Here is a 16,687-nt window from a genome sequence, read left to right as displayed (position 1 = left end):
TCGTTACCTGATTCATCATAAGAAATAATAGGAGGGTATTGGGAAGCCTCTTCCCTTTCATTAGTATTCTCTTCATCTTCTATTTGTTTTGTTTTCTTTATGTAGTTGGCAATATAAGGATTTTCAATACAATTCACCGCACAATACATATAAATTTCCTCTAGATCAAAATGAAGAACTCTATCAAGGGCAAATTTTGGAATATCCTTAGTTATACGTTTCATTTCTTCATAACCCAAGAGCAAACTAAGTTCATTATGATGTGCAAGGGAAATCAAGTCATCACAATTTTTGGACACGATACGATCATGAAACAATTTGCATTGGGTACTGAAATGATCATGTTCATTGCAAAGCTCACAAGTATGGCCAAGATAATTTAAATTTTCAGCACATTCATCTAGCCTTTCTTGCAATAATTTAGTTTCTAAGTACTTATGCCTCATGCAATATCTATCTTCCCTATTTGGTGTGTACTTACAAACCCAATGCACTCCACAAAAATTGACATGTTTATAGGAGACATTTTCATCATAACTAGTGCAATCATCATTAGTGTCATGGATATTCAAAGAATTCGTACTAACAACATTGCAATCATGTATGCCAAGCATTCTTTGTAATTCTTCTTCTAGTATTTGAGCACAATTTTCCTTTCCATCATACTCACGAAAGATATTAAAAAGATGAAGCGTATGAGGTAAACTCAATTCCATTTTTCATAGTTTTCTTTTATAAACTAAACTAGTGCTAAAACACGAAACAAAAAGATTTGATTGCAAGATCTAAAGATATACCTTCAAGCACTCACCTCCCCGGCAACGGCGCCAGAAAAGAGCTTGATGTCTACTACACAACCTTCTTCTCGTAGACGTTGTTGGGCCTCCAAGTGCAGAGGTTTGTAGGACAGTAGCAAATTTCCCTAAAGTGGATGACCTAAGGTTTATCAATCTGTAGGAGGCGTAGGATGAAGATGGTCTCTCTCAAGCAACCCCGCAACCAAAAAACAAAGAGTCTCTTGTGTCCCCAACACACCTAATACAATGGTAAATTGTATAGGTGCACTAGTTCGGCGAAGAGATGGTGATACAAGTGGTATATGGATGGTAGATAATAGTTTTTGTAATCTGAAAATATAAAAACAGCAAGGTAACGAATGATAAAAGTGAGCACAAACGGTATTGCAATGCGTTGAAACAAGGCCTAGGGTTCATACTTTCACTAGTGCAAGTTCCCTCAACAATAATAACATAATTGGATCACATAACTATCCCTCAACATGCAACAAAGAGTCACTCCAAAGTCACTAATAGCGGAGAACGAACGAAGATATTATGGTAGGGTATGAAACCACCTCAAAGTTATTCTTTCCAATCAATCCGTTGGGCTATTCCTATAGGTGTCACAAACAGCCCTAGAGTTCGTACTAGAATAACACCTTAAGAAACAAATCAACCAAAACCCTAATGTCACCTAGATACTCCAATGTCACCTCAAGTATCCGTGGGTATGATTATACGATATGCATCACACAATCTCAGATTCATCTATTCAACCAACACATAGAACCTCAAAGAGTGCCCCAAAGTTTCTACCGGAGAATCACAACGAAAACGTGTGCCAACCCCTATGCATAGGTTCATGGGCGGAACCCGCAAGTTGATCACCAAAACATACATCAAGTGAATCACGTGATATCCCATTGTCACCACAGATATCCACGGCAAGACATACATCAAGTGTTCTCAAATCTTTAAAGACTCAATCTGATAAGATAACTTCAAAGCGGAAACTCAATCCATTACAAGAGAGTAGAGGGGGGAAAGAAACATCATAGGATCCAAATATAATAGCAAAGCTCGCGATACATCAAGATCGTACCACCTCAAGAACACGAGAGAGAGAGAGAGAGATTAAACACATAGCTACTGGTCATACCCTCAGCCCCGAGGGAGAACTACTACGTCCTCGTCACGGAGAGCACCAGGATGATGAAGATGGACACCGGAGAGGGATTCCCCCTCCGGCAGGGTGTCGGAACGGGTCTAGATTGGTTTTCGGTGGCTACAGAGGCTTCTGGCGGCGAAACTCCCGATCTATTGTGCTCTCCGATGTCTTTAGGGTATATGGAGATATATAGGCGGAAGAAGTACGTCAGGGGGGCCACGAGGGGCCCACGAGGGTGGAGGGCGCGCCCAGGGGTGGGCGCCCCCTGCCTCGTGGCTTCCTCGTTGACTCCCTGACGTGCACTCCAAGTCTTATGGGTTTCTTCTGGTCCAAGAATAAGTTCCGTGAAGTTTCAGGTCAATTGGACTCCGTTTGATTTTCCTTTTTTGCGATACTCTAAAACAAGGAAAAACAGAAAGTGGCAGCGGGCTCTGGGTTAATAGGTTAGTCCCAAAAATAATATAAAAGTGTCTAATAAAGCCCATAAACATCCAAAATAGATAATATAATAGCATGGAACAATCAAAAATTATAGATACGTTGGAGACATATCATTACTACTTCTACAGTATCGAATCAACTATTGCATGTCCGTCCACCATGTGCGGGAGGGATAGCTTATTGTAGTAATTAAGAAAAAGCATGTCCTTGTCTGTGAGCCAGCGCGCGCATGGGCGAGGGAGAAGGCGTGTAGTAGTAAAATCAAGCTTCTCCTCGTTGTACGAGTTGAAGCGACACATCATAGCACTGGCCTCATATGCTTGCCTCCAAACTTGGCTAAAAGACCCGCAGTGTACAATATATTTGCCGCAACCTCTAACATTTACCCCACCACAAATTAAAATATATATTCATGTCTTGACTAGATGAGCTTGCAAACTACAATCACCAGGATGACAGGTAGGGCCAGAAGATTATTTTAATCAAAAAATGCTTCGAGACGGCCTCATAGCATGGAGCCAACCATAGCGATTTTATGCTTAGAGCCACAGTACACGCTATCCTAGACTACTCTACACATGAAACTACCACACAAGCATCCGGGCTGCGCTTGGCTCTTCGCCTCTTCGGGAAGTCGAACAATGCTTCTGGCCATCTGACACCGAATGAACTGCTGCATGTCCACCGCGTGCGGGAGGGAGAGCGTGTAGCGAAAGCTTCTCCTAGTCCTGCCAGCCACCACGCTCATGGGCGAGGGAGGGACACAACTTCATTGACTTACTGCTCCTGCCTTTGGGTGTATGACAGGTGGGCCCAATAGGTGGCTGGCCCACCTATCATACAGCCAAAGGCAGGTGCAGTTAAGGCACCGGAGCTCAGTCCACGAGGGAGAGGGCGTTGTAATCAAACTTCTCGTTGTCGTACGAGTTGACGCGACACATCAAAGCAGTGCACTCGATATATTTCAATAATTTGCGTTTACCGATGCATTAATTACAACGCATGCATGCACGCGGTGACTTTCCTTTTGATACTTGCATGTGTTGATTTAATGCACCTTGAAGTAGTAGTATGAATATGTGACGGTAAAGCTTTGTAATGCCCTTGCCCTAAAGCGAGAGATGGTTGTGCACGAGGGGGGACGACAAAAGAGGAGCTCCATCCTAGTTTATTGGTACCTATGATAATCTGTGCCAAATCTTGACTATAAATTCAACTAACCAAATGTTCATGCATGTCACAAAAAATTACATCATTGAAAACTATGTTCAAATGCGAATCAAAGGATATAATTTTTGTTAACATGCACTAACATTTTGTCAGTTAAATCTTTGGTCAAAATTTAGCACAAATTACAAAGGGGCCCAATAAATATTGTACTCTCCCATTTTGTTTTGAGGATACTCCCACATAGAAAATATAAATAATAATGCATGTTGGGGCAGCCCACGTTTCCGATAATTTTAGACGTGGGCTTGTTCACAAATTTTACGAGGTGGTGGTTGTTCATTTATTGGAGGGTCTAGTACCAGACTTGAAAGATACAAAGTGCGACCTGGCACACCGTAACACCAATTGGAATAAGTGGGTAGCTATCTCAAAAAACAATCAACAACTCAAAAAACGGCGACCTGGCACGTACACAATTTTAAACGATTGTTTTGATGGAGTGAAAAAGTAAAACTACCCCACTACGTATATATGTAGGCCGGAGCCTCCACGATTGCTTGCTAGGGTTGCTCTATTCACACACTCTCATCCTCTCCAGATCTAAAAAAGATAGTGGTGGTAACACTGTATTTCTATCCTCACCGCTGGTTACAGATCCGGACGTATCCCCCTCCGCCGGTGAAGGGAGGGAGGGGCAGCATTTAGGCCGTCGTCGATAGCGAGGGAGGAGACCCACTGCCGGTAGCACCGTTATCTCTAGCTGAGCGCCGGCGTGGGAGGTCCTCCGATCCCTTCGTCATTGCCCTAGTGTGGGCGGATCCGGCCTCCCGCCGCCCACCTATCCACATCCCGATGACCTTCAGGTATGGCTTCCTTCAAAACCGGCCTAGCTCTACTTCCCTAGCTCGCTACATTGTTGCATGTGCATCATTTTCTACCTCTCAGCCCCCTCGATTGGATGGTCCAACATCACCTATTTCTTTTTTCTATTGTTAGAGGTAAAGCTACTTCATGGAGTCGAATCTTGTACTTGGTTCAAACAAGAAATAAAAGGGGGGAAATTTAGTATGTACATTGGACTTGGTACAAACAGGAAGGAAAGGGGGTGAAAGTAGTATAGACCGGTCATCCAACCGGTCTCTTGGTCGAAAAGGGAAATATAGGGGAAATGTTGTACACAGTGGTATGACCAGGACTAGATTTGCTATCCACACATAGGAGTAGGTGGCTAGAATAAACAAAAATGGGACCAACCTAGATATGTTTCTTGGATGTTTGTTTCTCGGGGCAACAAACTCTGAATCACCACTTTATGCCCCGGTTTAGGTACATGGTGCACCCACTGTCCCATGCCCTTATACCAAATATTTAGATGTTCTTAATATAATGCCCCTGGTAAAATGAAGCCAGCACTACTGCAGGATGCTGCTAACGCGACACTACGATCAGAGACCCTTCGACGAAACTGTGTGCGATGCAATAATCGCAAACGGTGGTGTAAAAGAACCGTCAAAAAAGGTGCAAAACCTTTGTGATGGTGGAACCATCAAACACGGTTCAGATTTTAGTTGTGTGTACGATTCAGGGCATACGGTTCAGTCCGATGAACTGTTTGCGATGAGGCGGAATAAAAGAAACGGGCAGCCTGATGAAGGCGTGTGCGATATAGAGCATACGGTTATGAACTGTTTGTGATTAGGCAACACAAAAGAAATGGTCAGCTAGATCAAGGTGTGTGTGATTGAGGGCATACGCTTCAGAAGAATTAACTATTTGTGATTAGGCAACAGAACAGAAACGGGTCTGCCAGATCAAAGTGTCTGCGATTGATGGCATACGCTTCACATGGATGAACTATTTGCGTTTAGCCACAACAAACTGAAACAGTTAGATAGATCAACGTGTGTGCGCTAGACGGGCACACACATTCTAATTAAAAGAAGCGTGCGCGATGGTAATAATGAGTGCGCACGGTTGTTGGAACAAGACGTGTGCTGACATTGCCTATTGCGGTGCACCCTATCATGCAAACGCCACGTACGTGGCCGAGAAGGCGTACGTGCCCACGTTACGCCTTCCGAGAATAGTGTCGCACTTATAACCATCAGTAAATTTTGAGCATGCGTCCCGTCACAATTTTTTTTATAAGAACAGGGAGGCCGCGTCCCGTCACATTCCAAGTTGCAAACCTGTTCACACCGATAAAAACCTAAACAGTTTCCCACTTAGGAGCATATTACTACGCTGTTATAAATACTACTACTGCAACATGACTGCACATTCCTCCTCAACTCCTCATCCACAAAAAGTCAAAAACAAACAAGTCATTCATCATCGTTCCCTTGCGTCCGCCATGGCCAGCGTGAGTTCTGGGTCGAGAGATTGCCACCATGGAGAGGCGAGCCTGGAAGCGGAAGCACGAGATGTCCCGCCTCACCGCGAAAGCAGCCAACATGTCCCTCCGCATGGCCGTAGCACCAGAGAAGTCCCGCCGTGCCGCCGAAGCAGCACGAAGGTCCCGCCGCGCCGTCGATGTAGAAGACTGGTCCGGCCGCGCCGTGGAAGCAGAAGAGATGTCCCGCCGCACCGCGAATGCAGCAAAGATGTCCGCCCGCGCTGCAGTGGCGTGGGAAAATGTCTCGCGGGCAGGCGAGGACTCTTACAGGCGCATGCGTGCCCTCGTCCATAGGAAGATGGATCAGATCTCTAGGTGGGCGAGGTTGCAGGATGACCTGCAAGACTCATTTGAATAGTCTACCACATCATCCGGCAACTAAATGAGAGCAATGCGAAGCTCCATGCCAAGCGCAACTTGCTGAGAGCGAAGATCGTCGGAAGTGCAGAGCAGCAGGAGCATACCACTGCCTTGTTGAAGAGGACCGGCGTCATCATCGAGAAACTTATGGACGAGAATGCCATGCTGCGCATCGAGCATAGAAGGTTGGTGGAGAAATCCGTGGATGCTCTCAAGCAGCATCTAGAGGACAAGAAAGAGCTCGTCGCCGCTCGCCACGGGAACTATTTCCCGCAGCCTACAGCAACGCATCAAGAAAGTAGAGATCAGCGAGCCAGATCGTTGTCTTCCTTCTTCTTTTGCCCTTGTGTATTTCGGGTGTTGCCGCATGTGGCTTTTTTTAATTATGTTTCTAAATATGTAAGACAATTATTATCCACTGTCATCGTCCTTATATTCATCATGCTTGCTATAAGTCGCAGTCGATGCTATATAGGTCCGTCGGATCTTACATCAAGATCCGTGCGAAACTTTATTTTTAGATTTTCATTTTTCTCTCTTAAATCTCAGTCCAGTGAGACATATAGCCACGTCAGGAACAGGTGCTCAGGCGCCATTAATGGAGACGTTGGGAGGGAGGTGCGCTGCTGGTAGCGGTCAAAGGGCTCTCCTCCCTATGAGCATGCACAGGGGTCTGATCGCACGCCTCCCGTACTCAAATAGCTACCCCGCACGGCACCTCCTAGCCAATAAAAAAGGGGACACGTGAGGGAGTCCTGGATTAGGGGGTCCTCAGACAGGCGGACTATATCCCTTGGCTGGACTGTTGGACTATGAATATACCAAATTGAAGACTTCGTCCCGTGTCCGGGTGGGACTCTCCTTTGCGTGGAAGGCAAGATTGGCCATTCGGATATGTAGATATCCTCCCTTGTAACCGACTTTGTGTTACCCTAGCCCCTCCGGTGTCTATATAAACCAGAGGGTTTTAGTCCGTAGGACAACAACAATCATACCATAGGCTAGCTTCTAGGGTTTAGCCTCTTCGATCTCATGGTAGATCAACTCTTGTAATACTCATATCATCAAGATCAATCAAGCAGGAAGTAGGGTATTACCTGCATCAAGAGGGCCCGAACCTGGGTAAACATTGTGTCCCCCGTCTCCTGTTACCATCCGCCTTAGACGCATAGTTTGGGACCCCCTACCCGAGATCCGCCAGTTTTGACACCGACATTGGTGCTTTCATTGAGAGTTCCACTGTGTAGTCATCATAAGGCTTGATGGCTCCTTCGATCATCGGCAACGATGCGATCGATGATGAGGTTCTCCTCCTTGAACAGATCTTCGTATTCGGCGGCTTCGTACTGCGGGCCAACTCGCTCGGCCATCTAGGGCAGATCGAAATCCACGCCCTTGGCCATCAGGCCAGGTTTGGAAGTTTGAACTATACTACCGACATCCGCGGAGACTTGATCTTCAACGGATTCGAGCCCACGTCAGGTGCGCCGCACAGTCACGATGGGCATGAATTAGCTCTACCGCCAGACAGTGTTCAGGAGATCACACCTGTGGCGACTCCGGCCCTTGATCCGGAGCAGATTGCGCCGTCCGAGGACGGGTGGATGGACCCCGCCCCAGAGGCCGCACACTCAGCGGCGATAGAGTCGAATACTGACTTCACCTCCTACGAGACTTGTGTTGCCGGACTTTTGGATTCGTCCCCGGCCATGGTCTCCGAACAGCCTGCGTCCTTACCTATCAAATCTGATTGGGCGCCGATCACAGAGTTTTCCTCCGCGGATATCTTAATTCATTAAGGTCTCTCTCCTTGACAGGAGGCCCTTGGCCGAACTATGTTCGTCTCGAGTGGGAAGCAGACGACGAAGAAATTCGTTACCCACCCACCACCCACTTAATAGCCACTGTCTACGACTTAACCGACATTCTTGATTTCGGATCCGAAGACATCAACGGTATGGACGATGATGCGGGAAACGAACAGGAACCACCGCCCGCAGGGCGCTAGGCTGCCACTTCATCACATGATATATACATGGTGGATACACCCCAAGAAAATGATGACGAGGAACGGGAGGAAGCATGGAAGGACAATTCCCTCGAGTAGCAACCAAAGCAACGGCGTAAGCGCCGCTCCAAATCCCGCCCCGGCAAAAATAGCGATAGCAGTGCAAGAAAGAGTTACACCCAACGGTGGAGCAAGGTGAACCAGTGGACGGCGAACATAGTACGGAGCCGCTGGCAGGTCAGGACGACCCAGAGGGTAAAACTCATCAACCTGTCTTCGGAGACATGAATAGTCCGGACGACGATGCACACATCATCCCCGAAAGACACTTGGAACAAGAGAACCTTCATAAAAGGCTCATTGAAACCGCATGGAGCCTGAAGAAGCAGAAGCAAAGGCTTAAGACCGCGCATAATATGCTCAACAGCAGATGGAATAAAGTGCTTGACACGGAAGAAAAGTACGGCGGGTAATCGCCACACAAAAAGCTATCCAAAGTGCAAGTTGTTGCCTAAATTCGACGATGAGGCCTTAGAGCCCACTTAGCCGGAAAATAAAACGGCCGATCAACCGGACCGGCCACCCCGTGGTCGCGACAGGGCGGCTAACGATGACGTACATAAGTCAGCACACGACCTACGTGAGGACCTACACAAAAAAACCGGTTTGACCAGGTCCATTTACGGACCTAGGAAAGCGCGTTCCGGCACAGAATCATCGCCGCCCAAATGACTATACTGACAGAATAATAGTTCGGAATCAAAACCGAACAATACAACCGTCAGACACACCCAAATACAGGGGTGCCGCGCACCCCCTATGCTTCACCGACGAGGTACTGGACCATGAATTCTCAGAAGGATTCAAACCCGTGAACATAGAGTCATACGACGGAACAACAGACCCTGGGGTCTGGATTGAGGACTTTATCCTTCACATCCACATGGCTCGTGGAGATGATCTCCACGCCATCAAATACTTGCCCTTAAAGTTGAAAGGACCAGCTAGGCACTAGTTGAAAAGCCTCCCCGAAAACTCAATTGGAAGTTGGGAAGAGCTCTAGGACGCTTTCAGGGCTAATTTTCAAGGGACCTATGTCCGACCTCCGGATGCAGACGATTTAAGTCACATAATTCAGCAACCCGGAGAGTCAGCCCGAAAGCTTTGGAACAGATTCCTCACTAAGAAGAATCAAATTGTCGATTGCCCGGACGCCGAAGCCTTAGAGGCTTTCAAACATAGTGTCCGGGACGAATGGCTTGCCAAACACCTCGGACAGGAAAAACCAAGGACAATGGCAGCCCTAACAAGCCTTATGACCCGCTTCTGCGCGGGCGAGGATAGTTGGCTAGCCCGTAGCGGCACCAGCGACCCAAGCACATCCGAAGTCAGGGATGGCAATGGAAAACCATGACGCAATAAAAGCAAGCATCGAAGCAACGAAGACAGCCTAGACAACACGGTGGTAAACGTCGGATTCAGGGGCTCTCGACTCGGTCAACGGAAAAAGCCATTCAAAGGCAGGAAAGATGGACCGTCCAGCCTAAACAAGATTCTGGACAGATTATGCCAGATTCACGGCACCTCCGATAAACCTGCAAATCACACCAACAGAGAATGCTGGGTCTTTAAGCAGGCCGGCAAGCTAAACGCCGAACACCAGGGGCGGGAGACACCAAGTGAAGACGAGGATGAGCCTCACCAACAAAACACTAGGGGACAGAAAAAATTCCCACCAGAAGTCAAAACAGTGAACATGATTCACGTAACGAAGAGGAGGAGCACACGCGCGCTCCGAGACGTATGCACCGTAGAGCCCGTTACCCCCAACCCTTGGTCGGCCTGCCCAATCACTTTTGATCGCAGGGATCACTCGACTAGTATCCGGCACGGAGGATCGGCTGCCTTGGTACTAGACCCAATAATTGACGGGTACCATCTCATCCAAGTCCTTATGGATGGCGGCAGTAGTATTAATCTGATATATCAAGACACAGTCCGCAAAATGGGTATAGACCCAACAAGAATCAGCCAAAACAATACTGCCTTTAAAGGAGTAGTACCAGGCCCAGAGACCCGGTGCACGGGCTCTATAGTACTAGATGTTGTATTCGGTTCTCCCGACAACTTCCGAAGCGAAGAATTAACCTTCAACATCGCTCCATTCCGAAGTGGCTATCAAGCACTACTCGGAAGAACAGCCTTCGCTCGTTTTAATGCAGTACCGCATTACGCTTATCTTAAGCTTAAGATGCCCGGTCCACGTGGCATCATCATAGTTAGCGGAAACTCATAGCGCTCCTTACATGCGGAGGAATGTACGGCGGCTTTCGCAGCCGAACACTGAACGACCCCTCCAACCAGAACAAATGATCGGTCGTCAAGACCGCGGAAACGGCTAGACGAGTCCGGCACCCCCCTCACTGTAATAGTTCAGATAAACCCGAGATTGGGTCGATGGATATACCCCCATAGGTGGCGCTGGGGGCTTCCCGCATGTAAAAAGGACTATAGTTCGGTTTGACCTTACTTATATTGAATTTCAATGGTCTATTAATAATAACCAATTTTCCGCACGTAGGCTTTCACCTGGGTTTTTTCTCTCTTGCAGATGACAATCGTGCTACTGTTGGGTTTCGTAGTAATTTCGAAAAAATTCCTACGCACACGCAAGATCATGTGATGCATAGCAAACGAGAGGGGAGAGTGTTGTCTACGTACCCACGCAGAACGACTGCGGAAGCGTTGACGTAACGTAGAGGAAGTAGTCGTACGTCTTCCCGATCCGACCGATCAAGCACCGAAACTACGACACCTCCGAGTTCGAGCACACGTTCAGCTCAATGACGATCCCCGGACTCCGATCCAGCAAAGTGTCGGGGAAGAGTTCTGTCAGCACGACGGCGTGGTGACGATCTTGATGCACTACAGCAGCAGGGCTTCGCCTAAACTCCGCTACAGTATTATCGAGGAATATGGTGGCTGGGGGCACCGCACACGGCTAAGGAATAGATCACGTGGATCAACTTGTGTGTTTCTGGGGTGCCTCTACCTCAGTATATAAAGGAGCCAAGGGGGAGGGGGGCGCCGGCCAGGAGGAGGGCGCAGGAGGAGTCCTACTCCAACCGGGAGTAGGACTCCCCCCCCAATCCTAGTTGGACTAGGATTCCCCGAGGGGGAAAGAGAGGGAGGGGGCCGGCCACCTCTCCTAGTCCTAATAGGACTAGGGGAGGGGGGAGGCGCGCGGCCACCTTGGGCTGCCCCTTTCTCCTTTCCACTAAGGCCCATTATGGCCCATATGGCTCCCGGGGGGTTCCGGTAACCTCCCGGTACTCCGGTAAAATCCCGATTTCACCCGGAACACTTCCGATGTCCAAACATAGGCTTCCAATATATCAATCTTTATGTCTCGACCATTTCGAGACTCCTCGTCATGTCTGTGATCACATCCGGGACTCCGAACAACCTTCGGTACATCAAAATGCATAAACTCATAATATAACTGTCATCGTAACCTTAAGCGTGCGGACCCTACGGGTTCGAGAACAATGTAAACATGACCGAGACACGTCTCCGGTCAATAACCAATAGCGGGACCTGGATGCCCATATTGGCTCCTACATATTCTACGAAGATCTTTATCGGTCAGACCGCATAACAACATACGTTGTTCCCTTTGTCATCGGTATGTTACTTGCCCGAGATTCGATCGTCGGTATCCAATACCTAGTTCAATCTCATTACCGGCAAGTCTCTTTACTCGTTCTGTAATACATCATCCTGCAACTAACTCATTAGTTGCAATTCTTGCAAGGCTTATGTGATGTGCATTACCGAGAGGGCCCAGAGATACCTCTCCGACAATCGGAGTGACAAAACCTAATCTCGAAATACGCCAACCCAACATGTACCTTTGGAGACACCTGTAGTACTCCTTTATAATCACCCAGTTACGTTGTGATGTTTGGTAGTACCCAAAGTGTTCCTCCGGTAAACGGGATTTGCATAATCTCATAGTTACAGGAACATGTATAAGTCATGAAGAAAGCAATAGCAACATACTAAACGATCGGGTGCTAAGCTAATGGAATGGGTCATGTCAATCAGATCATTCTCTTAATGATGATCCCGTTAATCAAATAACAACTCATTGTTCATGGTTAGGAAACATAACCATCTTTGATTAACGAGCTAATCAAGTAGAGGCATACTAGTGACACTTTGTTTGTCTATGTATTCACACATGTATTATGTTTTCGGTTAATACAATTCTAGCATGAATAATAAACATTTATCATGATTATAAGGAAATAAATAATAACTTTATTATTGCCTCTAGGGCATATTTCCTACAGCTACACCCTTCCAGGACATGGCACAACAGAGACACAGGCGCAGACGTGCAGCAGGGCCCCGCTCAAAGGTTTCTTTTTAGATTAAGACCCTGTGTAAACCTTTCTCACTGTCTCTTGTTGCTTTACGCCCTCTGAATACTTAAAAATATCGAGAGGGATGCTGACGTTATTGGAATTTTTGCCACGTCAGACTATTGCATGTACCTGGAAATTCAGGATTCATTATCAAGGGCTTTGCTCAGCCCGGTATATGTTGTAAAGTCCGAATACCTTAGGGAGTGTTCGGCGTCGCGAGTTTGGCCTTATATGCATCAGCTCCGAATCATGTCTTTGGTCAAATGTTGGGTTTGCCCGGCTCCCGTGTTTTGCTACCTTACGTTCCGCTCTATCGGCTAAGGTGGCATCGGGAGAACTACTGCAATTGTGCCGTGGTTCATCTAGGTGAGCACCTCAGTAGAGAAAGCCGAAAACTGACTGTCATGATAAGGCGTGGGACTGGTCAACCACTCGATGACTCAGTGGAATCTTCGCGATTCCTCCGCATTAATGAAGGACCGGTTTCCCGGTCATGTATGTACGCGCACCGTATTCGGATAAGCGCGGAGGTACCAGGGGCTATATAGTAGCCCCACTGTCAAACTCCTATGGCTAAGTGAAAGTGTTAAAGCAATATAGTCCGATTGCCTTGTTCGCTGCGCTATCACCTCCTTCATGGACCAAGATGTTGGATCAAGTGTGAATACGTGCTTTTCCGAACACCCCCGCATTATGTGCATGGGGGCTAAAGCCGACGACTGCAAACTTTCAGGTTATATACATACATAAAACGACCGCACAGGAGGCATCATAATACTTTCAGGCAAAAGTATAAACATAGCCTTTATAATTCAAAGAATATTGTTTTTACAATTGGGACACATGTCACTCGAACATGATACTCTTCGAGCACTGCACCTCTATTAACCGAGCACCTTCTAGGACTTCTCCTAAATAGTGCTCGGTCGAGACCTAGCCTACGGCCGGACCCTGGGTTGCAATAGTGGTAGCATCCATCTCTGCCCAGTATGTCTTAACACGGGCAAGAGCCATCCGCGCATCCTCTATGCACGCCGACCTCTTTACGGCATTGATATGCTGCACAGCACCAAGAAATCGTTGCACTAAACCAAAATAACTATTCAGCTTTGGCCCTTCCGGCCAAAGATGATTCACGACATACCTCATAGCAAGCCCGGACAACCTATGGAGTTCCGCCCACTCGGCCATTTGCTCATTTAAGAGCAGCGGACGCATCGGAGCACTGAACTGCGACCAGAACAACTTCTCTACTTTGTGATCTTCTTGATCTTTGAAAAATGCAGTCGCATCAGCAGCACTCATTTCTAAGTCCGCATACGCGTCTGCAACACTCCATAATTGATGCAGAGGGGCATACTTCGGATCTCCGAACTTCGTCTGCAACAAAAAGGGCTTCCCAGCCGTGATATCTCCGGCTTGATGGAGATCCTCCTCTGCCGCTCTGATTTTCGAACGGGTTTCCTTGGCTGCCTCCATGGCTCTCTTCAGGTCAACCGCTCTCACTTGGCTTTCCTTTTCAAGAAGCTCATATCGGCCAGCGGCATCTTTCAGCTCAACAGCCATCTTGGCTTTTTATCTTTTCTCTAGTGATGAGCAGCCTGTTCGGCTCTTAAGTCTTCGGCCGCCTTTAAGGCGGCCGCCTCACTTCTCCTGGCTTGTTCCTTGGCTTGGGCAAGTTCCGTCCGAAGGGTCTCCACGGCGGCAGCCCCATCTGTAGTCACATCATACATTAGATACTAGCATCATGCTCCTCTTAATATCTGTTGACCACCCGAAAATACATACCTTGTGCCTCGTCAAGCCGCTTGTTCACAAGCGCAATATCGGCATCTGCCGCGTCAAGTTGCCGAATTAGTCCGGCAAGCTCGGTAGTCCGGCCAGCCACCGGACCGTCAGTCGCCTGCATAGGATAAAAGCATGATCATTACCTAGGATTATGATTCTCTGTTTGCCGCCTCTCGACAGAAGCCAGAGTCTCAGGGGCTACTATCGGTATAGAGCACACCTAGCGAGTGCGGTACCGTCAAAAATTTATATATTACTTTGCGTACCTCAAAGCCTCTTAGCAGGCTCGCAAAAGCTTCATGCAACCCACTTTTGGCGGATAAGATCCTCTCGATCACAGTACCCATTAAGGTACGATGCTCCTCTGAGATTGCCGCTTGCTCCAAAAGATTCATCAGTGTGTCCGGTTGCGCACCGGACAATCCTAGACTCTTTCTGTCGCTCCCCTTAGGAGCCGAATACTTTGAACTTCGGGTAGCCGAAGGGATACCTTCTGGCCTTGGCGGATCAGGAGAAATCCTCCGTGATGACACCTCAGGGTCATCCACCCCAGGAGGCGGGGAGACAAGGGGAGGCGTTTCGCTCTCCATCATCTCCAGAAGAAGATCCCCCGAAGACGAACTCTGTCGGGAAGGGCTACGATCCGGACTGCAAGACATACGTCTCGGTTATCGTCCGCGGAGATAAGGCAAAATATATTTACCAAAAGTACTTTTGTTCACTTACAGCTCGGTGGAGGGCTGACCCCCTTGCGGGCACTGGGCGGCAAGGATGCCCTCCGAGGCAGGGCCTCTTGGCGAGGGCTTCTTCTCTCGTTTGGAAACCTTTGTTTCCAAGTCTTCAGGAGCGGTCCTTTTCCTTCCTTGGGAAGATGGAATTTCGGATTCTTCTCCCCGATTATCCTCCTTCGTGGAGGTACTAATTCCCCCGGTTTGGATGAGTAATACGTGAGGCTCGCTTTCGGCTTCTTCGTCTCTCCTTTTATCTTCCCCCAAGGGCACTTGATAAGGTGCGTACTCCAGCATCCTAGCTAATACAGGATCCGGCGAGCCCTCGGGAAGGGGGCCGAACACCTGATCATCTTTGCCTTTCTTACCCAGTCCTGGCCAAGAGCAATTCTTTCAGAATTATGTTATGGTGAATGAAAAGACAGTGTGTTCGATCGTGGAAATACTTACCTAGGTATCTGGACGATTGCAACCCGCATCCTCGGTGGTGTCCGGACACTTCGTGATCCGAAGAACAATTTATACATCTCTTCGAGCGTCCCGCCGAAGAACTGTTGAATAGTTTGTGGTCCTTCCGGGTTGAACTCCCACATACGAAGAGATCGACATTGGCATGGCAGGACCCGACAAACTAGCATAACTTGCATTACTTTGACGAGACCGACGTCCCTCTTGAGGAGATCTCGGATGCGACTTTGCAATGTCAGCACGTCATTAACCGGCCCCTAGTCTAGCCCCTTGTTGACCCATGACGCCAGTTGTGGTGGGGGGCCCGAACGGAAGGCGGGGGCAGCCACCCACTTAGTACTTCGGGGAGCTGTGATGTAAAACCACTCCCGCTGCCATAATTTGGATATCTCCGGGAAGGAACCCTTTGGCCATGGGGCATCGACGCCTTTGCTTATTGTGGCACCTCCGCATTCTGCGTGTCGCCCATCGATCATCTTCGGCTTCACATTGAAGGTCTTAAGCCATAAGCCGAAGTGTGGGGTGATGCGGAGGAAGGCCTCACATACGACGATAAACGACGAGATGTGAAGGATGGAATCCGGAGCTAAATCGTGGAAGTCGAGCCCATAATAGAACATGAGCCCTCTGACGAAGGGATCAAGACTCAAGCCTAGCCCTCGGAGGAAGTGGGAAACAAATACGACACTCTCATAGGGTTCGGGAGTGGGGATGACCTATCCTCTGGCAGGCAGCCTGTGCGAGATTTCGGCGGTCAGATACCTGGCCTCCCTTAGCTTCTTGATATCCTCCTCTGTGACAGAGGAAGCCATCCACCGGCCCTGAAGGTTGGATCCGGACATGATTGAAGGTCTGAAGCGCTTCGCCTGAGCCTTGGATGTTGGAACTCGGGGTGGGGGAAGGGAGGGATTGAGCGCGATAAGAAAAGGATAGGCTTTGGCCCCTTTATAAA

Source organism: Triticum urartu, chromosome 2A (assembly GCF_056163025.1).
Source record: "Triticum urartu cultivar PI428250 chromosome 2A, HENAU_Tu73, whole genome shotgun sequence".
NCBI classification, from domain to species: domain Eukaryota; kingdom Viridiplantae; phylum Streptophyta; class Magnoliopsida; order Poales; family Poaceae; genus Triticum; species Triticum urartu.
Note: the sequence above shows the minus strand (reverse complement) of the source record.